Source organism: Octodon degus, unplaced genomic scaffold, assembly GCF_000260255.1.
Source record: "Octodon degus isolate 3935 unplaced genomic scaffold, OctDeg1.0 scaffold00011, whole genome shotgun sequence".
Lineage (NCBI taxonomy): Eukaryota > Metazoa > Chordata > Mammalia > Rodentia > Octodontidae > Octodon > Octodon degus.
The window spans coordinates 10,651,764-10,679,698 of NW_004524587.1; the positions used below are offsets into that span (position 1 = coordinate 10,651,764).

The window sequence follows — 27,935 nt, forward strand, 5'->3', positions numbered from 1 at the left end:
CCTCTCTAGCTCCCCTCTGGCCCTGCCTTGACCATTTCACACTTTCTTGCTCATTTAAAAGCTCTACCACCTGGGAGAAGGGCCAGGCCTTAGCCTACTGCTCCTACAGGTAATTTTCCCACTGTGGTAGCTTAAAAAAAAAAATGGTCAAAATGCCTAACTAGTTGTTTAAACAAAACCACCGTCTCAGAGGTGGCATTTATAAAGAAATTTGGCCCACCGAAAGTTAAGAGGTCATGGGCAGCAGAAAGACTGAGGGATGCGGCAAAGGTCGGACACATGCCCTTCCTCCAGCAAAGAACTCCTTCCCACACGGATGCTGTCAGCCCTCACAGGCGTTCTGTGTGCCGCTAGGCGCTACGTACTGAATGAATGCACCTGAGGCCGCCGTGCCTGGAGTTTCTGCACAAGGCTCAGAAAGCCGCAAGTGGAAGGCGGCCAGCCTCCCAGGATGGCTTGGCCTGCAGGAAAACCCACGCTAAAGGAACCTGCCCTCCCCACCGCCCCGCCCTGATCTTCTTTCCTGTCCCCCGCCCTGCCGACCCTCTCTTTTGGCATGAGGCTGTAAGAATCAACACTCTGAAGGCAACTCTGGGTATTATTAAAAATGACTAATTGGAGAATAGAGACCATTTATGCTTTTGTATATTTGAAGATCTTGCCACTGTTTACAGAAACAAGAAAAATGGGGATTGTGCAGCCAGAGGCAGCTCGGGGAGGGCCAGGCCCAAGCTGCAGCTTGCGTGTCTGGCCACTGCTGGGCACAGGAGGTCTAGCTCCACCAGGACGCCAGCCTGGGGTCCCCTCCACTGCCCCTTGTAACTGACTTCTCCTCCACCTTGAACAGTGTAGGACGAAGGCGTGCTGTGGGTCCCACACAACGGAGGGCTCCCGGGAAAATGTCCCCGCTCCGCTCCGAGCTCTCTTTCCTGTGGGAGCAGCACAGAACGCCAGAGGATGGACTGAAAAATGCTGCCATTGTGTGGCGAGGGACAAGTCCTGCCATTTTCTCCCAGGCAAGGCCACCTGGTCATTTGAACTGTTTGTCAAAACCACACTAGAATTAAGGGGGTGGGTGGGGGTCAAAAGAGGAGAAAAAGGGAGGAAACGCCTGAAGCCAGCATTGCAACAAGTTCCATTTATCTGTGTCCTCAGCAAAAGCACCTGGGCTGCCCCCTGCAGAAATCCAGAAAGGATAAAAGCAGATGTGCTGCGACAAAGCACAACAGAACTAAATATGTCGCTGACTCGCCTGGTGGCTATTCACAGGAAGATTTAAAAAAAAAAAAAAAACATTACTGAAAGGTGTGAGTTCCAGTTTGTAAAATAAAAACCCAACCCTGAAATGGTCTCGGAATCCACGCTAAATAAGAACCCCAGCTACGTCCCAGAACTCTGAAGTAAGCTAAATTCAGCAGGGATTAGTCCCCTTGGATTTCTACAGAGCCATGATTGTTGCTGTTACTTTCACACATGAAATATAAAAAAGGCAAATTCCCTGAGCATGTTTGTAGCCGAGCGTGATGTGATTGTGTTGTCATTTATGGGAAATAATCGCAGACCCATCTCTCCCTTTCCCCCCCATTTTCCAGTCCAAATAACCATGAAAAATTACACTTCAATGTCAGTGCAACGACAAAGGAGGCGCGCTCTCTGGGAGCTCAGCGGATTTGCAGGGGTTTTTCCTTTCTTTGGACAAAAACTACCTTCAATTGTACTTCATTTAAAACGTGATCTAACAAATGCATTTTGACAAGTTCTTTCTCTTTCTCTCCTTTCTTTCAAACAGTATTTTGCACAGTTTAACCTCACACCAAACTGGAATATTCTGGAAAGAAGAGGTATGCAAAAGAAGAAACTCCTGGTTACCAAGGAGGGTGCCCCCCTCTCCAGTCGGCTGAACACAAAGTAGTTTGGAAAAAAAAAAACAAAAAACAATGATTTAATTCAGTATGCTCCTGGGGAATAGAGGGTAAGAGAGAGGAATGGTAGAATACCTGATAGGTAAAGGGAAGAATTGCCAGAGTTAGAAGAGGAGGGTCTCGTGCATGAAGAAGGGGCTTCAAACATCGCTTCTCAGAACCACATTGTAGATTTGAAGGAATCATCTTGGGAGTGTCAATGTCACAGCTGGGCAAGCACGAGGGTACAAAAACGGGGAGTCTCTATGATGGGCACCAGGTCCCTCTTCCCTCCTTCCTCTGCTCCCTCCTATGGAGAGAGTCCATTTCTCAACAGAGGAAATCTGCCTGAAACCTTCAGGATACCCGAGGAGGAGGGCCTGAGCAGTCCCTGTAAGAGTCTGTCTTTCAACAACACCATGCTTGAAATAAACATAACCAGGCACCTACACATGTGTGTGTGGCGGGGGGCAAGACAGATAAATATACGTGAGTGATGGAGAGAACTTTTTTTTTTTTTAAAGTTAAGTTTTCATTGAAGAAGACTGGTACCTCTGAGCCAAAACTGACTTATCAGAGAAAGATCTGATGTATAATGGAGAGAGAGAGAGAGAGAGAGAGAGAGAGAGAGAGAGAGAGAGAGACCTGTCATGTTTTACTTTTTCAATTAGAAAATGTTTGCAATACAGGGATGAAAAAGTAAAGGAGGGAGGGCCTGTGATAGCACTTAAGCAATGGGGTACAAATGCAGGTGTGTGGGAAACGAACAGCATGGCCCAGAAGTGATATTAAATGCTGACTGGAACCTAATGGGTATGAGCGAACCTTGTGGGATGGCTCTTGTAACGGGAACGTCAGTGGTGATGGATGCAATCTAGACCTGAACCACAGCAAGGGAAGGAGCGATGCAGGGGCAGCGGTGCAGACCCAGGCTGAGACAGCCCGACAAGGGCAAAGGGAATTTTACAATACAGATTTTTTTTTTTTTTTTTGTGAAGAGGTGCAAGAACTATTTGAAAGTAAAAGGGATAAACAGCTTATGACCATCAAAACAAGCAGCGCACAACCAAGAAAAATAAAACCATGCCTCACACGACATTCAAAGGAGAGACCTGAATTCCCAGGTTGGTTGTTTCTTTCTCTTAAGCCCACTGTGTCTGAAAAGTCGCTCACCTCTGCCGAAAGCAGGCTTACCCCTGTGAAGTACACAAGTTGGAAGAAATAAGAGTTTCCTCCTACCCGCGGATGGCAGAGCTCTCAACACGCTTTGCTTCGCATGATCATAAGCCACGTATGTGCACAGCTGTTAAAACAAGCCGATTCATAAAAACAGCACAAACAAAGGCTGAAACTTTCCAAACCAAATCTGAGGAATAGAATTCAGGCCAACTTCAAATGACAGAAAAACAACTGGCTAAACCTGTTCTGCCTCGGCCATACACAAGCGAGCGCAAAGGTCACTGCATCCGTTTAGGGATGCTGGAAACATGGGTGAGTCCTGGAGATGCCAGAAAAGGCGCCCTTCCATCTCCGAGCATCCTGAGGGGTCCTCGGGTGCCGACCACACACTGCCTGGTGGGAGCGGAGGGGGGCCTGACTCGACCAGCAGTTTTTACAGTCAGACCTGAGACATTTAAGGATGTGTCTGCCTGTGCAAAGTCAAAAGCCGGGCCGTTCTCCAAGACCATCATGTCTCCCGACGCACTTCAGCCTGTACAGGCAGCAGAAGCAACATGCTTCGGAGACAGTTCCTAGGAAACTGCAAAGAAAGAAAAGCGGGAAGACGAGGCATACAGAAAGTCTAAAGGCTGACCTTCAAGAGCTTTCCTGTGCTGGTGGAGAGGCAAAGCATATGGAATTACAAAATAGTTGTCATTTTTAACAGGTATCTGATACAGCTCTTCTGTGCCAAAGAGGAGAGCAAAATTTCTTGGATCCTCTTCTTCCTTTTTGAAAACTCTGAAAGTAATACTCACAGTTGAATCCAAAGTCTCTATGTTCTCTAAAAACTTGAATCCTGTATGATGAAATGATCTTCTAGGGTTTAATAAAATGCCTCCCCCATCCCTCTCACGCTGGTATCAGCCACAGCAGTCCTTTCTAAATCCCCCAGAGCTACTGACAGCTCTGGATTCTGTGTGCATCTGTTTAGCTTTTCCTCCTGTAAGGAGTTTCTGAGACCTAACAGCACGCTTCTGACCTCGGGGAAGCCCCAAATTGATACCATAAAACACCCCAAGGCAAAAAAATACACAGCAGTGATTACCAAGGCAAACAGCTTAATCAAAGTACTTTGAATTCTAGGCCTACACCCCTATTCCCTAATGGTGGGGACACTGGAAAACAATAAATACCTGAAACTAAGGACAAAAGAACGGCAGCCATGAGTTGAGAAAACCATTAATGATCTGAGCAGAAAAGTGTGGTTTAATGACAGAGTTTGAACTTGGGACAGGAATAAGTAAGAAATCTACACCAGCGCATAGCAGGCAATGTTAAAGGACAAAGTGTGGATGTCTCCCTCCTTCCGTGTGTGCCTGCAACTGCTGCAAGTACTACAAGCCCTCTGACAAGGGACTCTTTGAAGAGCCTTCCCAAACTTCCACAAGTGAGCAACTTTTTTTTGAGTGAAATACGGGCCTAAGGAGAGAGAGAACAAGGAAAGGAAACCTCAAGTAGATACAGGATCTTGCTTCACTCTGTCAGGCCAAGTTTTCCATAAAGGAAGGAAACAAAACAAGCTAAGGTGTGGGGGTGAGGGAGCTGAAGAACAGCACAGCGCTGAAGGTGAGATTACGGAAAAATAAAGCAATTCCCCACTTACCAAGCAGCATTTTTAAACAGAAGGAGGACTTAAACAGCAGTCTATGAAAAAGTTGAAAGAAATAACCCTGGGTAAGACGCTATCTTATAAATTATGATAGAGAAAACAGATCAATTTCTGTCTGAAAGGAAGTTAGTCTTATGAATTCCCTCATCTACTAAAGAACTTTGGTGAAAGTTTACAAAGAACAAAAAATTTTCCAGGAGATTGTAAATGGCAGAAAACTGAGTGTTCTAGAGAAGTCATTTGTTCCCCTTCACAAGGGTAAGGGAGGGAAGGGGGAAAACGGAAATAATGCTTATAAATAAGGAGGGGGAGAAGGGTTGAAGGGAGGGGAAGATAACAGAAAATAAAGATGAAGAAAGGTGTATCATGTGTGGGTACAAATCCCCTATGATGAATGTCATCTATCTATCTATCTATCTATCTATCTATCTATCTATCTATGATATACCAGTAACATTTTTAAAATGCAAAAAAAAGGAGAAATCCCAACGAACTAAAAATGTAGCAATGTAAAATTTAGCTAGACCCCATTAAGTGAGAAAAGTGCAAAGTATCTTTTTATGTATATGCATTCAAAAAGGATAAGCAGGCAGCTTATTCCAAACAAGGAGACACAAAAGCATATGTGCATACAATAAATTTATGAGGGAGAAAGAAGCATGGCTGTGTGCAAAAACTTTTGTTTGGAGGAAGTGACCATAAGCACGTTAATTCTACAGGCTAGGAGACAGGGAGCAGGGGAGGACAGGGTTCACGGTCACAGCACAAGGTCCCCAGGAAGAGAGTCCCTAGGAAGATGAAGGCCAGGAGCAGAAAAGGAGTCGTGCGCAAGGTGACGCAGACTGTCACAGAGGCAGGGACCATGTGCACAGGGGAGCCTGCACCTGCTGCTGGCTGCTGACACCTGGGGAATGTCTCTCCCTCAAAGCTGTGACACTGAGGTGAAAGATTCAAATGGTGGTGCTCTGGCTGCTCAAAGCAATGTCTATTTCATTTTTAATTCTAAGACAAAATGCACAGCAAAGATAAACATATGCGCTCACCAAAAGCAAAACAAAGCAAAAAAACCCTCACTCAAAGACAAAACCGGCCACTAACACACCAGGTATCCGTGTTTCCAAGGACGGTGGTTCCTGTTAGCTTCCTTCCCAGCAGCAATGTGATAACCCAAATGCAAGCATCGCAGTTAAAGATGGGCCAAGTGGCAGCTCTCTCCCCCACCCCCTTACACTCACACATGCCTCCCAGTTGGGCTGCCTTCTGGAAGGACGACCCCAGAAGCACAGACAGTCTGGGGCTGGATTCAGGCAGAGGTCTGAGGCGCTGGGGATGGGGCGGCTGTTACAGCCCCAAGTCCCAGCACAGAGAACTAGCAAAAGCGAAGTAATTGCTTTTTCCCCTTCCACTAATAAGCTTTTCAGCAGAGGAAGAATTCAGCTTCCTGTAGTCAACAGATCCTTTTTTCCCTGCCTCTCCTAGCTCCAAATAATCTAAAGTGACTGCAATTTCAGTCCTGGCTCTCCAGCATTCAGCTCCACCAGCTGAGGTCAGAGGGTGTCAAGTGAGGGCTCTCCACGGCTCCGCAACTCTGCCTACACACCACCCGTGCTTCTTTGTAACTGAGGCAACCTGCTTCCCTGTCCCGGCATTCTGTGCCTCGCCAGCCCACGGCTGAGGATGCCAACTCCAGGCAATCATTTTCAAGGTCTAGAAAATACTGGGTGTGTGTGTGTGTATGTGTGTGTGTGTGTGTGTGTGTGTGTGTGTGTAGGGACTTTTTCTATAAGCAACTTCTTAGTAATGACCAACTTCAGATGCCCTGGTGACTTGAGCTGCTAATTTCCCAGTATTCAGAAATAAACCGTGGTGTTCTGTGTGTGTGTGTGTGTGTGTGTGTGTGTGTATGCGCGCGCGTGTACATGTGTCTGTGTGTGTATGTGTGTGTGATGGTTTAAATGCCATGGCTGGTTGTGTGATTTCTTGGTTTTCTCTATGCAAACGACTGTAATTCCTATAATCTTGGCCTCAGATCTCGCACTGACATGTTTGTGGGTCGTGTCTTCAGGCCTGGTTCTGTGTTGACTCGGCTGCAAATGGATGACTGCCCTGGAAAATTCGGCCCCACCCCCTCCCCGCCTCATGTCCAGATGAATGAAATGCAATTTCAATTACGAAGGAAGGGCAGCAACAGTACCTCCCCTTCTGTGTCTCAGATCCAAGCAAGGGTGGGGACAGAACTGAAGGTGATGACAGAGGAAGGGGAGGAGGGTAAGGGAACGAAGGAACCATGTGGGGGGCAAACAAGGGAAGCCCTAGAAGGTTCCACTCTTGCAGACAGATGCAAAGGGCAAGCTGTAAACACAGGAGACCCATGTCTGTAATCACTGTGGCCAGCAAGGGGACAGCACAGGACTGGAAAGATGCTGTGCCCTCTTCCTTGTCCCACAGTCCTGCTTGTGAGGGTCTAAAACACAGGAGAACGGAAGTCGCACAAGACCCGGACCCCAACACAACCCAGAGGAAGTAAATGCACACCGGCTCCCCGGTGCCTGTGAGGGGAATCCACTTCCCTCAATTATGTGCTCCGTCCCCAGCCTCAGCTCATCAGCCCAGCTCCGCCAAGTCAATGAAAGGCTCCATGATGAAGTAATCACATGCGCAGAGCCATCTGCTGGCTGGCAGGCGGCAGCCACACCCAGCCCGAATCCAGCCCCTTGGGCGCCCCACCCTGCCTGCCCGTCGGGTCACCAGGAGCATGGGCTCCTGCTGCCAGTTTCTTGGACCCAACCACAGATGCTTTAGTGTCAAAGTGAAAAATGAAGGAAAGAGCCACACGAGAGGGAAGCTAATCTTCTTTCCTGCTGGCCGTGTAGGCTCCAGCGCAGACAGACCAAGCACGAAAGCCAGCACTGCAGGCCTAGCAAGCCCAGAGTGCACCCGCATTCCTCAGCTCTCATGCCAAGAAGGGCGATCGCACCATGACGGCCCCACAGACACAGATGCGATCAGTGCGCCCAACTCTCAGATACGGAAACTGAGGCTCAGAGAATAGGTCACTGATAGAGTCACAGAGCCAGGAGATGACAAAGGTCCTAGCACATCCCATGTTCTTTAGTGCCTACCTTCCCAATGCCACCGTGGGCTTCTGGGGGGAGAACACAGACTTCTAGCTCTGCCAGTCTTGACACTGACAGACACTGTGAGCAAGACCAGGCAGGACAGTGGCAGAGAAAGGCCCATGGCAAGCAGCTAAATGAGCGCGCCTGGCATAACTTGGGCGCTGGCAGAAGGCGAAAAAGCACAGGTATCAATGCAGGGGGAGGCGACGCATGAGGACTTATCTGCGAGAGTGAGGGTATAGGCCACACAAGGTGGCCTGTGGCCTTCCAGGCAGAGCCAGGGCCACAGCAAAGACCCTAGGAAGAAGGGGGCTGGCCTGCTGGGGGAGCAGTGAGCAAAAAGAAGGGGGTGGAAGACAGGGGCGCAGATGGAGTTGGGTGGCGAGTCTTGTGGGCCTTGCTGGCCGCTGCGCGGGCACTTCTGGAACGTTACAAGGGGGACTCTTCTTGGTGTCTCCTCTCCAGGCAGATACAGGCCAGGGCTCCCCACTCTTCTGGGTAATTGGCATCTGGCTTTGGTTAGGGTCCTGACTTGTCCCCTTGGCAGAGCACTGTTCGTGTGTGGGACAATCTGCATGTTCTGAGGCCCCGGCACAGTGGGGGTTTCCCACAGAAGGACCACAATATTCCGCTGGGTGTGTTTGTGTACAACGTAATGACACACATAGAGAGGCAGGTGCAAGTGAAGAGAAAATCTCCTGAAGCCTTTCTTTCCCTTTCCTGAGGGATCTCACCTTAAGGGGAAGGGGTCATCTAGCATCCTTTGGTGCAGGCTGCACTGAGGCCTGGGGACAGAAACAGCCGTGTGACACTCAGGTTCCTGAATGTTCACCCCTGGCAGCAAGGACTGGGGCTCAGAATGGCAGCAGTGTGAAGCCAGGAGTCATGACGGAGCACTCTGCAGGGCCCTTCCTGAGCCACACCCCCAAGCCCCGCACGAGTTTTAGTGGCCTCTGCCAACTCAAAGCCCACAGAAAACTATGGGAGGAGGGCAGGGCTCCTCTCATGGGCTGCCTTGAGACTGGTTCTTCCAAGTTATGGAGTTCAGGGTGAGGGGCTTTCTTTTTTGCAAACTGGTGTTAGGGAAAAAAAGTCTACTCAGCTCTGCTGTAGAAGCAGTGTCTCCCCCTACTGCTGTGCATCCCTCTCTGCCATAGGTGCAGTCACCTTCCATGTCCTGGAGGCTACAGTGGGGTAGGAGCTCCAGGACAGACTAAGAAGGTATGTTCCTGAGTATCCGGGGCTTTGTTGTTAAGCCTAATGGGTGAGCTTGGAGCACCCACAGGGCAGCTGGCCTTATGCTCTTTCTCTGGCCATGAGAGGAAAGAAGCTGGGTCTAGGCCAGATACGCATGGGAGATGGTGGGGGGGGCTGCCAAAGACCCGGACCAGGCCCGTCAGGGACCCTCAGGGGCAGAAAGGCAAGACCTCAAGTCAAGGCGGGGACAAGGAGGCACAGCCCAGAGGTGTATAAGTGATGGTCCAGGGCAAGGAGGTAAAAGCCAGAAAGAGCTGAATGGAATAGGAAGCAAAAGGAGGCCAGAGACTTCCCAGCCTAAAGGAAACAATAATGTGGGCTCTGCACTGATCAGAAGCCCGAGGAGAAGGAAGAGGAAGAAGAGGCCGGCTGGCACAAGACTCCTCCCTCTTGCACCCCAATCCATTCCATTCACCAGGAGAGTCGTGTTTTGCAGAAGGGGCCGGAACAATCACTGCAGCACAGCGTGGCTGCTGCCTTTTACAGTACACTTCCCAGAATAAACGGCCCGAAGGCTTTATCCATCTCCAAAAAAGGCAACTGTACAAACACTCCTTGCCAGCCCCTTCTCTCACACCAGCAGTCATCCTGCCCTGGATCTCGGGGGCCCAGGGGAGGGGCCAGAGGGGCCCCAAGGAGGCAGCGCAGGCCTGCCGCTATCTGCTCTGGCGGATGCTGCGTGGTGTGGGGGTGATCCTGTGCCAAGCAGTTAGGAACTTCCCAAATCATTAACCTTTCTCGGAGTGCATTGTACTGGGAGGTGCTCCCTCTACAGCCTATTCAGGAGCCCTATTGATCCACCACACACTCGGTGCCTTCAAAGTTGTTTATGATCAATATGCAAATTGCCCATGGCATTGATCTCGTATTAATTTTCAATTAGGGAATCCACAAGGGGTCTCTGAGGGTCAATACCTAACAATGCAGAGCCAACTCCACTGCAGAGAACCTGGGGCCTGGTGCTGATCAAAGCTTCCCCAAGCTTCCTTCTCAATGGTTCCAGGCCCTCTGGGCTGTCACCTTCACTTTAGCTCATTGGCTTCCCTCCTAAATCGGACCCCTGCAGCCTCTTCCCAGGCTGGGGCAGTGGCTACGCCCTGTGCCCCCTCCCCCCTCCTCCCTCCTGGGCCACGGGAGGCCTTCCTGGCTCACCACTGCACTCCCCTGACGCCCGCCCTCCTGACCGGATGCCCCCAGACATGCCTCCTCCTCTCCCCATGCCACACCCTGCCCAGGACCACTCTGTCCCCCAGCTCCCCAACCACACATACCTTCTTCCTCCCTCTCTCCCTCTCCCTTGTTTCTGCTTAGTCACGGAACGTCACCTTGGCACGCAGCCACGGCTGGAGCTGGCGAGCTACGGTCCCCAGAAATCTCAGGCAGTCAGACAGAGCTGCCGGGCTGCCAGGTTATGCTTGGCAAACAACCCACTGATGTCATTTCAAAAAGCCAGGGGAAGGGAAAAGGCACAGCTTCAAATCATCTGCTTCTCCTTTTCTCTCTTCTAGCAAAATTTTTCTTGCTAATGAAACATGGAGTAGGGGAGCTTAATTACTTTACCACTCTCTCCTGGTTCCCAGAAAAGGCCATGGCCCACCCTCCAGTAGTACAGGGCAGTACAGGGCAGTGCGTGTGAGCCACCAATGGGGGGGGGGTCCCTGGGGACAGCATGCCCAGCTGGGACCAGAGTGACCCTGGAACTCAGTCATTCCATCAAGCCTCTAACAGCCCCTCAGAGACTTGCGTGGGAAAGCGGCGCAGCCCAAACAGTTGGGAGAGAAAAGCGCAGCCTATTCCCAGCCAGCAGGTACAGGCCAAGGGCAGGGCTTTGCCATGTTCCACGCTTTCCTTCCTTCTCTCCGCCTCGTTTCTTCACTCTCTCCACCTGCAAGACCTCGCCCGAGGGTCAGGTTCTCTTCCCTTGCTGCCTGAAGACCCAACCCCTGCCACACGGGGTGGCTGCCTGCCCACTTTGGGTGCTGCCATCGCTGCACTAACTGGCAATTAGCTAGGCAAGTTAATTGGTTTATGGATAACATTAATTACCATGTTGCTCATTAATGGATGAAATCTTTATTGGTGCCATTGATCAGTGGACTTGTTAGCTGGCCTCCTAGCCAATGGCGGATGTAACAAGCTCTCTTATTGGCATATCAATTAATGCAATCAATTCCTGGCCAGCGGCTGCCATTCCGTCCTCTGGTTGTTCTGGGTAGGAGACAGAGCCTGTCAAACATGCCTTTACTTAAGGTTCCCGGCTCTTGACTGAAGGCCCCACATCTGTCTGCTGCTGGGGGTTCATCTATCAAAAACAATTCTACCTTCCCTCCCATCTGAAAGTCACTTTTCATGTTCTAGGGCCAACAACAGCACTAAGCCTTAGGCAACATGAAGCAGAAGAAAGGGGGAAGGAGACTGCCGTGGTGAACAGGCTTGGAGAGAGTGTTGCTTCTAGATGAGGCCTCGACAGACACAGGTCAGTCCCAGCCTGGACCCTGGAGAGCTCTCGAGGCAGTGACTAGACTAAGCCGAAAACACCAACTCCAGCAGCAGCCCTCAGCACCCCCTGGGATGCACTCCCAGCCCCCTAGATGCCCCCAACCGTGGTCACACATGCTGGGCACACTCAACAGCAGCTGCCTCGGGGATTCCAAACACAGGTCCTGCATGAAAACACCAACCACTCCTCTGGAGTCCCAAGCTCTGGTACAGAAAAGGACTTCGCACCTCAGGGGCAGCCACTACTTATCTCTACCAAGTGTCCAAAAAATCCATGCCTACACGTGGTAGTCTAATGTAACGGGCACAGAATAAATCGCTTCAACGGTACCTACTTCAACAGTACAGCCACGAGTGGAAAAAAATTTTCTGTTGGAGACAGTGGGTCTTTAGGTAGGCAGTCTGAGGAAAAAGCTGAAGGAACTGGGGACAGAGGTTAGAAACTCACCACTGCGAGTCTGCAGCTGGATTAGCAACCACCAGGCGTTCCCACCAGAGCCAGGAGGACGAGCAAAGGTGGGCCCTGAGGCAGGGACGAAGCGTGAAGGTGAAGGACCACTAACTCCCAAAACAGGCTTTCAGAGGGCTAACTGGAGCTTAACCCAAAGGGAGCAGTTGGAAATATCATTCCAGGCTTCTTTGAAAAGCCAAAAAAAGAAAAAATTTTTTAATTATGAAAAGAAGAAAATCACCATGTTCACACAATGGTGCTAATATTATCAATAAGTTTTGCAAGCAGGAACACTTAATTCAAGGAAAGAGAAGCCACATAGACAGATGGAAAGCAAATGATGGGGTGGAAGAAAGCAGCTTTTGCCCAAGCAGTGACAGAGCACAGGAGCCCGACTGAGGCTGGGATCAGGGACATAATTTTTAGCATTTGAAAGCACAGCTCATAGCTTCTAGGATAAACAGTGGAAACATTTCCTTTCATTTATAAATAAAGTGACATTTTCCCAAGCAGAACATGAGCACTTTCATATCCACAGAAGAGTCTTGAACAACCCATGGGACGGGGCAGAGAGCCATGCCCCCGCCAGGTGTCACCCTTAGGGGGTGGACACTGACACAGACACTGGACAGGGAGGGGCAAGAGGTGTCAAGGGCAGGCCAAGACCTCCTGGACCCCTAGTTACCCTTACAGGACACAGAAGGCCACACGTTCTGGGCAGGGGTCCCCGGTGTGGGTAACAGGGAGATACCTAGACAAGGGGCCCTTCACCAGCCACTCACACTGCAGTGGACTTTACACCAAGAGCAGTCTCAGGTCCTCCTAATGACAAAAGTCCTGGTGCACCTCAAACTACAGTGGTAAGTAGCTGAGCCATCCTTTGGAAAAAAAACCCAATTCTGCAGGATTTGGGCAAATTTTGATTCTAACTTCACTTTCAATGCTGTAGTAATAAAGCTTAATGAAACATAGCATATGCCAAAATTTAACACGCTCAGGCCGGGTTAACTAGTTATATGGCCAAGACAACTAATTTATGTGCACAAGTTGGCATAGAATGCCTGTTGCTTCCGCCTCATGGAAGACGTAAGGTAGAACGCTATTAAAAACCACTACTGTTTGGGTGAAGATTTATATAATAACAAACTAAAACAAAATACATTTTAAAAAAGCAGCTTAGTCAATACTATTTAACTACCTTCCATAACTCTTACTTTTGATCAAAATATCGATCAACTCTGCTTCATTCTCGTATTTTTACTTCATAAGTAAATGTTACGAATCTGAACTCTTAAGGTAACTTCAGTTATAAAGCTTTTAAAGAAACTGTTTATACAGTGGGTTCCAACGTAATTTGTTTTGTTTTCTCTTTGTTTTTTTTTAAAAAAAGGGCACACCACTACTAAAAGATCACAGACCACTGCATCATCTGACATACAGTTCTAGACTAAAAGAGGAGCACACTCTTCAGAGGGCCTCCTTTGAGGAACAACAGAGATAATCTGAAGTTTCTAGTAAGAATGTAAAGCCATCCCAGCCACAGGCTGACGAAACACTCTCACACACACTTAACCGGCTAACCCCACACAGGCACACAAAAGATGACACAGAAATGGAGAGGGCTGTCCCATGGCAGGAACAGGACAGCCGACTCAAAGTATTGCTTTGAGAGACTGTCTTTTCAACCCAAAATGAGGAAGGACAATGATTGCAGACTGTCTTTTCAACCCAAAATGAGGAAGGACAATGATCTCTGATGGCTTCCCATGGGAGCCAAGTCAAGCGCCTGTTCAAAATGGCAGCTTGGTTTCTCTGTGAAGATGGACACTCAAGAGCAGCAGCTTCCTGGCTTTGGTGACCTAACCAGACAGAAAGCTTCTGGTGGTTGTTTCCTCAAGAGCATCTAGGAAACAAAACAAACCAAAAAAAAAAACCAAAAAAAAAACAGCAGTTGGCTATCTCTTCACTAAGTCATGTCTCCTTGTCATGTTTCCTAGTCAGTGCCTTCTAGATTCCAGCCACTTCGATGCACTGGGCAAGATGGATACGTTCCGATCCTCACAGAGCTTCTCCTCTCATAGGATCCCATGGGTTAAATCCACCTGAGTCACTGAATTATCACGTCAGTAGGTACCTGGGAAATCACCTCTTTCACTGAGGCTCTGCTCACCACTGGCCTCTGGTGGTCTGACAGGATGGCTGCGCTAGCCTTCTAAAGGGACCACACTCAATGCTACCCACCAAGAGCAGAAGTCATTAAAGAAGGAAGCCCCACCTGCTCTACACTTCTTCATTCCCAAGACTCTGGTCCACACTTCCCTGAATCTTCACCTGACTGATTATGTATCAAGGTTCTTCCATACCAAACACAGTAATAAATCAAATCTTATCAAAATTGAACTATAAATCCAAAGACTCCAATAATTTCCAGCCAAGGGAATACCACCACAAAAGTACTTTTTAAACTAATTACTCAGATTCCGAAGTGCTGCCCTAATGAGCCTTCTCTCTGCCCAGAACTTACTAAGAGGAAAAACTACCTTCTGGTGCAGTAATTACTGCTTTCCCCTTCAAACTTCTAACTGGAGATCAATGCTGCATTTTAAGACCCATTGATTTACAATTAGCCTGGCTTTCCTGCTAAAGTGTTTTTTAAGCAGAGTTTACTTTTATTTTATTTTGAAATCTCTGAGATCTGGTTCTTGGATTTTACATCCTCATGAGAGGGGACTGGAATTCTCAAAGAGGAAGATACACATCAGAAGAGAGAGGAGTGGCAGGATGCAAATCAGATTCAGGAGAATGGAAAGGGGAAAAGAAATTGGTTTGTTCACAGGATAAATTCAGAGAAAGAGAAAATACTGCCAGAGCCCAAGCTGGAGGGAAGAAATGGAGCAACCCTAAGAGAGGAAGCCGAGAGCTAGGTGCCCAGCCTAATAAATGTGGCTGGGGCAGGCTGGCTAGAGCAGCTCTTCATTGGGGTTGCTGCTTATTTACATATTTGGGGAGAGAGGGAGGGGAGAGAGGGGGAGGGAGAGGGAGGGAGGGAGGGAGGGAGGGGGAAAGAGGGAGAAGGAGGGAGGGCTTGAGAGGGGGAGGAGGAGGGAGGGAGAGAAGGAGGGGGAAAGGGACAGAGAGGGAGGGAAGGAAGGAGGGGGAGAGGGAGACAGAGAGGGAGGGAGGGGGAGAGGAGGGGAGAGAGAGCGCGAGTGAGAGCGAGCAAGCATTTTGTGCATCTTTGCAAAACAAAGCACTAGTTAAAAATAGTGTGTGCAGCAGGGACAGTGTGCTAACACGAGGGGCCTGGCAGCTCCAGCATTTGCACAATCTGTCCCATGAGGAGAGCAGAAGTAAGCGAAGCAATTAAGAATTTCATGCTGATTGCTTCAAGCATGTTTTTCTATGCCATAAAGATAACAGCATAAAGGATATGGCCTCGCTTCCTTCCCTCCCGCTGGATGGCTGCTGCCTTCTGCCCTGGACTCTGTCTTTTCTTGGCCTCCATGTCTGAGGCGTTAACGTGCTGGGCTGGCACCACCTGATGGAATCTGTCACTTCCATGCCTAAAGAAGGCGCTTTTGTGGCCCTGGTCTCTGCTCTTGATCAAATGAGCCCCGGAGAAGGAGGCATCAGCCAGGCTGCAGTCCTGAAGCCCTCCAGAAGGAAGCCTTAGTGAAGAGGAGGCTGCCTCAGGGATCTACACTCAGACGCAGGGTCTCCAGGCCCCTTCTGCCACTCCTCCTCTGGGTTCTTCACTACTGCTGGATCTCTGGAGTAACAAGCAGAAGACGGGGGGCCTTGGAGTGATAAAGGTGAAAAATACCAGTCCCGCCCACCATGGGGGAGGGGGGCAAACTATTAACTTTTTTTAAAAGAGTATTTTATAGCAAGACTGTATAGGCCAATTTCAAAGACTAATACAAAAAAAAGTGCAATTAAATCCTTGAAAAACTGACAGATCAGCAAAACAAAACCACCCGGAGGAGAGCCCGATTGAGGCTCATTAAGAAAGAGTTCAGCCTGTTTTTAAAACCCTTCTTAACACTTAGCTGGGTACCTCCCAGCAGCGAGTGCTCCCAATGCGGCTGGCATAATTAGTGTCAGAATGGAAAGAAAAAAAAAATCAACCTAGAAAATAGAAATTAAAACACAAATTTGAGAGGGGGAGAGGTTCAAATGGAAAAACCATTCGAAATTCAGGCAAAAAGCATCCATCAGTCCATGTCAGCACAATGGGGAGACAGCAGAGTACTGCCAGATACACACAAACATGTCCCAGTGAGAGAGAACGGGCTGGGCCACAGCGAGATTTCTGCTGTAATTCTCCACCTTCGACCTCTCCCTTTTCCCCAAAATATATACCACACTATGGTCACATCAACTCCAGGAGGTTTGGCTAATGGCAGACGGAAGGCAACTGTACCAGCCTCTACATCAGTTATGACCATCTCACGTGTCAATAGGGAAAATGAGAACTGGTGACAAATTTCCATGCCTTCAGCCACCAGGACCCCCACTGCTGGAGTGCATGCGTGTGTGCGTGTGTGCGAGACAGCGTGTGTCAGGGAGAGCAGGTGGAGGCATTACACGTGCAACCACCAGCCTGTGTCACAGAGGTACAGAGCTGAGGGCCATTATGGAAGAGCAGGCCACTAGGGAGGAGACACTCTGGAGATGGAGCGATGGCAAGAAGATGAAACCATTTTATTAAATCAGTCTCATTCTTGTTTATTCTGCAAAGAGAGGAAAGAAGAAAATGGGTTCATTCTCAGTGTATCTTCTAAGCCAGCTCTAGCATCTCTGCTGGGCAGGTGTCAAGATTCACACAAAAACCAGGGAAGGGTTTCCCCTTTAAAAAGCAAGCATTAGGGCGGCGACCTGGCGCAGCGGTCTCGGCGCCGGGCCACGGAGCGCGAGGTCGCCGGTTCACGCCCCCTTTCCGACTCTTTCTCTTTGGGGGCCTGGGCCTAGCTCAGTCCTTTAAGTGGCTGCTTCCACAAAGCTGTCAGCCTCAGGTTGCTGGAGTTCGAACCTCACAACTCTCCCGCTGGCCAAACGTGCCCTGAAGGCATTCGAGGAACAAAAAAATAAATAAATAAAAAGCAAGCATTAAAAATCTGACCATTTCAACTCCTCTCTGAAGTCTACAGGGGGAAAAAAGCTTACTCCAGAAAAATTCAGGGTGGTGGTTGTGGGATGTTCCTCTGGTTTCTCTGGCTTTCTGATTATTCCAGCAGGTGAAAGATTTGCTTCACAGACAGGCATCCACAGCCTGGACAAGGTGCTGACAAGGACCAACAAAAGGAACTGTGGAACATCTCCAATGGCATGAAACGCCACCTGCCACCTTCCTGGTGGTGGGAACAGAAATATTGATTTTTTTTTTTTCCAAGTTGGAAAAGGGGAAAAACAAATGCTGTGCACAAGAACTCCGAGCACAGAGGTTGCCTTTCATTGACAAAGGGTGCTTGTGTTTAGCCTGCAATTAGAAAACCAAGGTTTTAATTAAACAATTACATAAAGTTAGCTCAGCTCCCCGTATGGCCCAGCGCTTCACCAGTGTCTCAGGGTTAGCTTCGCAATAAGCACTGAGAGTACCAGCCGTTATGAGGGGAAAGGAAGCAGGGACAGCGAGTGTGTCACGATCAAGCTCCATGCTGTACCTGTTTGTCTGTGGTTCCCCGGCCATGTTCTCCAACAAAAGAGAAGCCAGTAAGACTGACATCAGCGCCTGCACTGCGGTCAGCCCATAAGCCCTCCTCGGCGACACTGCACTCCTCAAGGCTGAGCAGGAGAGATTATTCAAAGTGTCATACAAAACCCAGGCAGCCACAGGGGTGGCCCCCAAGGCTCTGAGTGAAATCCAGGTCTCCACCAAAGCACAGGCCAGGTGCAGCAAGCAAGCTCCACAACCTTTTTTTAACTCAGAAGGATTCACTCAGGCTTAGATACCTTCAGACTCCTACACCACTTCCAGGAGGGGCAAAAGGGAGGTATTTTTTCACTTGCTACATTTACACCACCCAGGCAGTCACTGTCCAGGGCAGGCAGATGGCTCACATGGGTCCCAGGATCCAGGCTCCCAGGAAAGACTAACAAATCACTTTTCTTAAGCACAGAGAAAACTCTTGCGTGATGCCTGATCACAAGCATCCTCACTGTTTTAGAGCTGCATGCTTGCTGCCTCCTCCCATTCACTCAGCCCTGGTAAAAGGCACAGCTGGGGCCATCCTGTACCCCTGAAGACTTGATGAGTGGGTCTTGGCCCATCAACACCATCAGGCCAAATGATCAGTGTTCATTCCAGGGGATCCCATCAAAAGAACACAGAAAACCATTCGCCCCTTGAGGCAGCCTGAAGGGAGAACTCCATACTGACACCTGCCGGTGAAACACCAGGCTGCACCTCCCCAGGAAATGAACCGTAGGCTTGATGCCCTTCCAACAGCAGTGTCCAAAGGTGAGGAATTCCAGGACCCAGCCAGCTAACACCGACTGAAGGCCTTAGCCCTGCCTGGCACTGGGCTGTCTTCCTGGATGTTTCTGAACAAGCTACCAAAAGAAAACCTTTGGAACAGTTCATTACTAGTAAGATGCTCGATCCCACCTAATACCCAGGCTCACTGGGTGCTTTTGCTTACACAGACCATCAACCGCATTTTGGTTTTTCCAAGAACAGGAAATTCCTCAGACTACCTGAATAACAGAAAACAATTATAAAAGCAAACAACAAAACAAGCTGCATCTGACGTTAACCACAGTCATTCCTCCCCCTGCACACCCCCAACTTCGGCTACTGTCCTGCTGTGCTTGCAAAGAAACCAGAAGCTTAAGGATGACTCTGAAGACTGAATCACCAATCCATTCCACCGCTGCTGAAAAGCCAAGTTGCTTTTCATTTTCTCCAAAATGCTTCATTGTGCTCACAAAGGACGGGTTTCTGCCACCTGATCTGTAGCTGCCACACAGAGCCAGGAAAGGGATGCAGCCCCTCCGCCTGAAAGGCGGGCAGCCAATCAGAACTAATCTCTGCGCGGGAAGTAGATTCACTATTCTGTTCCCAGATCTGGTGGGTGGGAGCAGCAGGGGGTGGGTTTGATTCTCTTGCTGCCCCCCATTCCACACCCCAAAACTTACAAGTCAATGCCTTTCTGGTCAATGCCTTTCACCGCAATCAGCCACGGAAGAAATTATTTTAGATCATGTGCAAAAGTAGAATCCAAAACAGCAAGGCTGACTTTATGACTTATTTATTTCTTTCTTCCTTCACGGACAGAAGGTTAATATAAGAGCAACTCCTTGGCAAACCTTTAAGGGTAATTCAAGCGACACTGATGTGAATCAATGTTCCCTTTGTGAACACATTACTTGGCAGAAACTGGCTTTTTGTAACCCCCTTAAACATAGCCGGCAAAACAAAAAGAGGGGGAAAAATGTCCTTCAAACAAAAGGATGAGGTGAAAATAAAGAGAGTCGACTGCACTTTATTCTCTTTCATAGAAGCAAATGGATCTGGTGCTTTTATACATTAATCAATCAATATCACTGACTGTACATCAGCAGGGTAGCCAAGTTATGAATGACCTTTCTGGCAAAGAGGACACTTTTAATGCTCATAAGACTGCTCATAGCTTAGCAACTTTCCGAATTTATGCCTGCATGATTACCCCTTGGAGGCGAGCAGCCGTCAGCGGTGCACTAAATATGGCAAGGTTAGTCGTTTCCAATTTGCGCAGAGGGAAGGAGAGATGTGGACCCGGCTGCCCCATTTACGCACGAGCTGCCACCACCTGGGCGACACAGAGGGCACAGCCCCCGGCCCTGGTGGCCTGGCTTCCCCTTCAAAAGCCAGCAGGCCTCCTATTCTGCTTCAGGCCAATCCAACCGCAGCAACTGCGGACAGCTCACCCAGGAAGCCGTGCCCAGCCTCACCGCCCCCCTGCGGCTTCTCAGACTCCGCTCCCGAGCCCCCACCCTGGCGCACAGTTTTGGCAGATTCTGGGGCTGCCGCTGTGGGACAGTCCCAGGCTTCCACATCCCCCTCCGCGCTCCCCCTGAGGTCCTGTCTGTGCCCCGAGCCTCCACCCCTCCGCACGCTAACAGGGCTGCTCCAACCAGGCAGTACAACTCCATACTTCACAAAAGAGAGCTGAACTTTCTACCTTTATACGTTGTTCTTTTTAAAAAGCAATCCACAGAAGGGCATTTCTACCCAGAAGAGGACTCTTACTTACTCTCTCCAGAAACATCCAGCCTAGATAAACAAACAGTTGGGCCAATCCTCTTTATTTTCCCCTCTCACCAACTCAGCCTTTCTCTTCATGTCCAGAAGGCAGGAAAGTTCTCGGGATTCCATTCTTTGTGGGAGGAAATGGGGCAAAGGGCTGCCTGTGGGTTTGGATCTCTATGACAACCATTATCTTCTCAGGGAGGCCACTTGGGGGCAAGAGAGAGAATCCCAACACTCACCACAGCCTTGGCTTTCTCCTCCCACCTTTGCTTTCACACCTGGACAACCACCTCCGAAGCCTGGTGGTCCAGTACAGGGCCCCACTTTCATTCACATCTCCCACAGAAGAAAATGAAGACAACGGCGAAATTAAAACACAGCTTTAATATCCTATGAATTAACACAGAAGGAACCACAGACAAAAGCTCACTGTCCCCTTGGAATATGGGGAAAACTCAGGGCAGCATGTGTCTCTTAAAGACCACTCGCATTCCTACCAACAACAGCAGGGCACTGGGCAGAGGAGACGGCTTGATCAGGATGCAGCTACCCCCTGTTCTTATTCCTGAGCATTAGGAAAGGAGTGTGCGAGGTCAGCGGCGTTGCTGGCAGAGGCTGAGCTCTCGGGCCACAACAGAGACTTACGAGGCTGCCTTCTAGAAAGGAATGATAAGTAACAAAACTTGGAGAGGAGCAGCTCACATTAGAGGACAGAGATTTGGACATCTCTGAAGGGACGGCAAGTCACTCACGCACCTCCCCAGCCTAACGGGTGTTGGCAGCTCCTCCCACGGCCGTGAATAGGGACAGTCCCAGCCACCTCTGGAGCATTGTGCTTCCCTCTTTAGCCCACATCTACCCACTGACTGTCCCACCTTCACATAAATAACAGTCTTGTCCTCTGTTACATTTCAACACATTAGATTCCCTTCCAGAAAAGATACTTTTGTTGCAAGCCAAAAGGGAAGAGGAGGCCTTGCTACCTGGTCACCGCCGAGGTGCCGCACACCCCCTTCTTGTTTCATCAGGTGTCCCTTTGAATGTCTCTGCTTCCCCCAGGAAGTAGGAAATCCACATATTCAATATCCTGTTAACTATGAACCAGGCATGGTGGCGCACACCAGGAATCCCAGCTACTCAGGAAGCCGAGGCTGCAGGATTGTGAGTTCAAGGCCAGCCTCACAACTCAGACCCTGCCTCAACAAAAAGATGTGACTTCTCTTTAGAAGTACAGTTTTGGGGGCCACTTCTGCCCTTCCAGGAGTTCCCTGGCACTCAAACCCTGAATTCAGGATCCTGCTTACAAAAAGGGTGGGTTCAGGCTCGGGATCCATGCTGTGCCCATCCTGCCCCCCAGGACCCGCTGGCTGCACTGGCTTTCCTTCTGCCTGGGGCCTTCGCATAGTTGGGCTCTCAGTTTGCAGGGCTCCTGCCCTTCTCCACAGGGTCAAGTCAGGTTTTGGTCTATGTCAAAGCAAAAGCAACAGATCAACCATTTAAAATACCCACCCCCAAAATTTAGGTCATGAGAAACACTTTCCCTAGATTGATTCACCCAGCTAATAAATGAAGGGATGACAAAATGACAATGTCACCATTTTGCCAACTCCAAGTGAAAAAGGAGAATCGGCAATAGCCACAAAGGGTGCTAATAAGCGGCATGTGTTCCTGGTGAGACACACGACCACAGGAAGCAGTCTTGGAAGGGGAAGAACGACCAGCCCTAAATCGGGTGAAGTCTCCAGACATGAGGGAGTGCCAACAGTCCACAGGGAGGACGCAGGACAGAAGAGCCTTCCGGGCACGCCAGGGGGAAACAGTCATCAAAATCCAGACAGCAGGAAACCCTGTGGGACACATGACTCAATTTCTCCCACCAAAACTGTATGGCGGGTGGGAGGGGCCTGAGAGAAGCCCACAGATAAACACGTTCTAGAGACGCACTAGTGAAAACGGGATGACTGCAGCTGCATTTGAATTTAAGCAAATCAACCATTTTCTAAAAGCATGTATTAGGGAATTCTGATTTAGCATTTGATCATTTCATGGGCTGATAACTTTCAGGGATTTGATAATGATTCTGTTAGTCACATTAAAAAAAGAAATACAGACTGAAATATTTATGGATGAAATGATGTAAGTGGGATTTGTTTCAAATTTCATTAATGAAGGGAAAAGAGTGGGGCACATAGATAAAACAGGATTGGCTGTGCACTGTCATCCATTGAGGGTGGGTGGTGGAGTCACGGGTCTCCTGTATCCTTTTTCCTACTTAGGTATGGGCTTGAGATTATGCAACACAAAGAGTCTGTAAAGAAAAATCCAAAACTACCTTTCTTCACTACCTCTCTACAACAGGGATCCACTAGGCATCCTATTTTCTATTTATTTGCCTGATGTCTGGAAGGTGTGCTCCATGAGACCTGGGACCTGGCCACCCACATTTCTCGCTGTGTCCCCAAGGCTCTGAAGCGGCCTGACGCACAAGGAAGCTTCCTCAAACACACCTTAGAAGACGTATAGGCACAGGCACAAACAAGGCCACATCAATCACACGGCAGTGCCTTGACATGCTCTAACACCTTGCCTTGGCCAATGGTTTTGAGGGCCTGTCCATCCTGCACCTATGGAAGATGTGGAAGCATTCTCGTGGTGTCCTGACAACTGACTGTCATGTATCAAACGGTATACATGCAGAGCTTTGAGACCCATCCAGAAATTTATGAATGAGGTACCCTATCATATTGGCAGAGATGCAGTTCACCTCTCAGTGGACATGTCCTGTGGCCTGGAAGTCTGGCCAGCAGTGCTACTGAGTTAATGGGTGGTACGCATCAGGGCCACCCACTCTAGCCCCAACAACTGTGGCTTAAGTCCAAATTTGAGCCAAGAATGAAAGCCATCAATCATCCACATGGCAGGCTATTTGGAAACATCCAGATGTTAGCTCTGAAGACAGAGCCTCGGGCAGTCCCATGGAAGTGAGTTCAATTTGCAAGTCATGCTGATGCCAAGTGAAAAATGACAGACCCTACTAGAATCCTGCAGGATGTTAAAAAAAAAAAAAAAAAAAAAAAAAAAGATGTGGACTAGTGTATTTCCAGCAAGGATAACCTGAATAGGCCTGGGGTGAAGGAAATATTTATCTACCCAGCCCATAAGACTGGGGTGTTTTGTTTTAGCTTTTGGTTTTTGTGCTGGGGCTCAAACTCAGGGCCTTGCACATGCCGGGCAGGTGCTCTGCCACTGAACTATATGCCCAGTCCCTCTGCATGGCCCTTACAAAGTGGATTTGGCATTCCTTTCTACCCTCAGGCTTGGATAGCCAGCTGAACCACTTTAATGGATTACCATAAATACAAAGAGAAACATTAGTATAATAACCTGAGAAGACTGCTTTTACAGTCTTGAAAGGAAGGTATGATTGGAAGAGTCCCACCAGTAGTACTTCTGGGTGACAGTCATATGGCCAGGCCAAGCTGAAAAATGACAAAACCGAAGGCCTGGCTGAGAACCATGCAGGGGGAAGGAAAACAGGAATATTCCTATTTTCAATAGCAAAGGTGTGCAGCACTGGGACCCCTCTGGCATCCCCAAACCGAGGTGAGAACAAACATGTCCAGTCGGTCACCATTGGACCTGGAATGCTAAGAGATGAGCCTTCCCCTTCAGGGTGGCTCTGCGCTGGGCCACATTCAGCCACAAGTCATTATTGTGCCAAAGGAAAAGCATCGGAGCCTCTCAGAGTCCTACAGAACGCAAATCACAACATAGGCTGATGTGTTTCTTGTTGGGAGAAGAGGCCAACATGTCTCAACCCATGAGACCCTGACTAGGTTGTCAACCTCACTAACACCAGTGCTCTGCTGACTCTCTCGTGAGTTCCAGAATGAACACAAACTTTATCCCCACCTAATGTGCCAACCCAAAGCTGGAAGCCAAGATCCACATTGATGAGATAAGCATAGGGAGCAGCAGAAGATTCTAAAGCTCAGCTGGAGAGGGCCTCCCATCACACATCTGGCCAGAGAGGCAGGTTATGGTTGGAGGTGGTCAAGGTCTTCCCCTATCAGAATAAGATAGACACCAAGATCCTTAATTCTGGAAACTCCTCTGTAGCTGAATGTCCCACAGGCTGAGGACATGGTTACACCACTCAGATTTGTCTGAGGCGTGACAGCTGGGGAACAGCTCTGCGTGCCCTCATGGCTGGAGAAAATGCCACATGGAAGGTTCTGTGTGACACCAGGACAGCTGTCAGGGGGAGAGCAGGACCCACTGCTTCTGTGAGCTCAGACCGCCCCAAACTCCTCCCATAGGAAGGGTATGGGAGTATGGAAGCTAAAAAACAGAAAGATAACGTGATGTGGTCATCAGATGCCCAACGCAGAGGGAGGTAGAAAGGAACAAAGAAATGATTGTGGCCAGGTAAGATGAAAATCTGGCAGGACTCTGTTCTACCAAGTGATCCAAAAATAAAATGGGCCTAACTTTTCTTTCTTGACAGATGTACGGAGCGGGGAAGGGAGGGAGGGAGAACGGGAGTGGAGAGCAAAACAAAAAGAATGTGCGTCCGTGACGCGCCAGATGCTGTGCCAAGCAACTCTTACGTAAGTTCTCTCATTTAATCATCCTGTGAGAATTAACAAGATAGACCCTCAAAGGGCACATGTGCACCCTGTTTTACAGGAAGCCTTGGAGGTGTGCAGCAGCAAGTCCTGAAAGGAATGTGCTGATTTTTCTGTGGATGCGCATTTGTCAGGGGTGAAGGGTCACTTCTGTCATCAGGTTATCTGAAAACATCAAGAATCCTCAGGTTATGCAACTTAAGGTCACTGAACTTCGAAAGGCTAGAATCTCAACTCTTGGGTGGCTCTCCATCAAGGCTGACCCAGGCGCTGCCCCCCACGCCCACCACCCACTGCGTTTGCTGAGGTCTCCTCAGAGCAGGAGATGGAAAAAGAAATGGGGTGGAAGCTGGGTCAGCACAAATATCTGAGGCCACTTAGGGGGCCCTTTCATTCAACCCCAGAAGCTCTTCAAAGCCATTTCACCCCCAGTGCATCAATACACAGGAAGAACACCTTTCGATGGCGGCAGCACTGCTACTGTAGGCTGCTCTTCCAGAGAGGCCCTCATGTGGTCCCAATGGTACCTGAAGTCAAAAAATGACCTGAGAACAGAATAAGCAACCAACAACCAGATTCCCTAAGTTATAGTTTGTTTTTAGTTTTTTTTTTTTGGTGGAACCGAGGATTGAACTCAGGCCCTTGTGCTTGCCAGGGAAGCGTTTATTCCACTGAGCCATCTCCCCGGCCCCCCTAAGTTATAGTTTTTTAGAAGGAAGTTTGGCAAAATATGGATAAGCATTATCTTCAGAGAGAAGAGCCTCATCCTTGGGGTCAACTCTTCCCTGAAGTCCACACACTGCAATTATTATTATTTTTTTTGTACTAGAAGTGGAACTCAGGACCTCCGGCTTGCCAGCAGGTGCTGTGCCACTGAACCATATCCCCGGCCCACACACCGCAATTCTAAACTAACAAACATCTTTTTATGGGTGGGGGGGGTGTCCTGCTTATATAGCAATTATGAATGACCTCACTAGGTCGCCATTTCCCAGTACACACTGCCCCAACCTGACCTGCAATCAGCACCCAGCCCACCAGAGGCCTGGTAGCCACGACCCTCTGGAGAGACACGCACCCTTGATTCCATTCCACAAAGAGTTCACATGGCCTGGTTGCACAGGCCTCACGCCATAGCTTGTTAGGCAATTACTCTGAGTGGTCACATGGAATTTAGGAAAAATAGTGCTTTCAAAGCAGGGGAGGGAAAAGCCTGGCATGGTAGCTGTGAGCGAACAAGCACTGGAAGGTGGTTTTCTGAAACGGGTGCATTCTGTCTCCCCCTGGTTAGGAAGATGAGGCCTGCTTCTTAACTGTGCCTTCCTTCTCTTGGGGGCTGGCGAGACTGATAAAACACGTTCAGAAGACAAAACATGCCCTAATTCAAAGGCTGTGACAAGCAATGCATAAGCCTATGAGCTAGTGCCCTCTGGAGCCACGGAGCAGCTAAACGCGCCTTCCATGTACTGTTGACATTGGTTTAAACAAGTAATCCACGTTTATTTTGGTTGGATTGTCTGTTTCTGTTCCTGCAGTCATTTCCTGTCAAATTTCAAGAAGTGACGAAGGGAGAACACAGCCTTCCTGAGACGACGGCGTGAGGCCTGCGCAACCAGGCACTGTTTTCTTCTGCAAGGCGACCTTTTAGTACATCGCAGTTCCATTCACTGTGGGAGTCGGTACACACACACAACACACTGTCTTTTGACATCCTCTCCCCCAGCTGCATTCCTTGGTCCATGCCATTTGCAAAAGATCTATCTCCCTCTTTCCCATTTTCTCTTATTTTGCTCTTAAAATTATTATACTTTGGATTTCTCAGAGAACCCAGGCAATATACAAGCTTGTGTATCTGATTTACTGCAGTTAACACTGTGACCCAAAAATACACCCTTGGAACTCAGGTCCTTGCGCAAGCGCTTATTCTACTGAGCCATCCCTCCGGCCCCACCCATTTTCTTGTAAACGGCTCAAATTTATCCTCTTTAAGGCAGGATAGTGCTCTGCTATGTACACGTACTGCATTTTCCTATCCACCCAACTAGTCATAGACACAGAAGCTGCTTTAAGACGTATCTATCACGAGAGATGCCGCTACGCCAGGCACTTTCTTAGGATGGCAGCGTTCTACTTCTGATAATACCACTAGATTCACTCTGTGTGTGTGTGTGTGTGTGTGTGTGTACGCGCACGCATGCACGCACTTGCATGAGAGAGACAAAGAGACAGACAGACAGACAGACAGAATATCCATGTGGCAGCAGAGCACTTAAGAGTCCACAGAGAAAGTCCCAGGATTCAAGCAAGATGGCAACCGAGGAAGCGAAGAACTGAGCATGCTACTCATCACCAGGACAGATTCTGAACAAGGAGCTACAGGAGTTAGCATAAGACATGGTCCTTGCCCCGCAGAGGTTTACAACGTTAGGGATGAATAGTAAGCAGATATTAAATAATCAGCCAAACAAGGCTGTCAAATCTTTTTGGAACAATACGAGATAAACAAAACATAATTATAATCCTGTGCATGACTCCGGTACAGATTAAGTGCTATATTCATTTATAAACGTGGGGAATGAGAGAAATAAGGGTGGTTTCGATGAGAACAGCCTTTTCCTCCTCCTTGCTTACCAGACCTGCCTGCTACTGAGAGCTCTGCACCCGAGGGCTGCAGCCCTGCACCTCACAGGGCCCTTCGCCGCGTTCTCCCCATTCTCCTAGCACAGTCTCCCTCATCTTTCACCTCACAGGACCTTCACCTTTAGAAGCCTCCACCTTCCCCTGGGAAGCTGGTAGTACCCACCTAAAACAAGGAGAGACACACAGCGAGGCTTTGCTAGGGAAGAGCATCTTGTAGCACCCCCTGCTCCCTCGGGGTAATGTCACTTTCTCCTCCCATGGAATGTGGTCCCCCCACTTCGCATCACCCAGATCTCACTTCTGTCCCCTCCACCTGTTCATATTTTGGTCAAGACACTCCTGTGCCTTCTACCCAAGGGCAAATCAGCAGTTTGCAGGGC

General features: G+C 49.0%; 1 protein-coding gene across 1 annotated transcript in view; it reads right to left on the minus strand.

Annotated features, from left to right (window-relative positions):
- The window catches only part of Zfhx3 (zinc finger homeobox 3), a 246,422-nt gene that overhangs the window by 48,384 nt on the left and 170,103 nt on the right, over nt 1-27,935 (minus strand). The window lies entirely within an intron of this gene.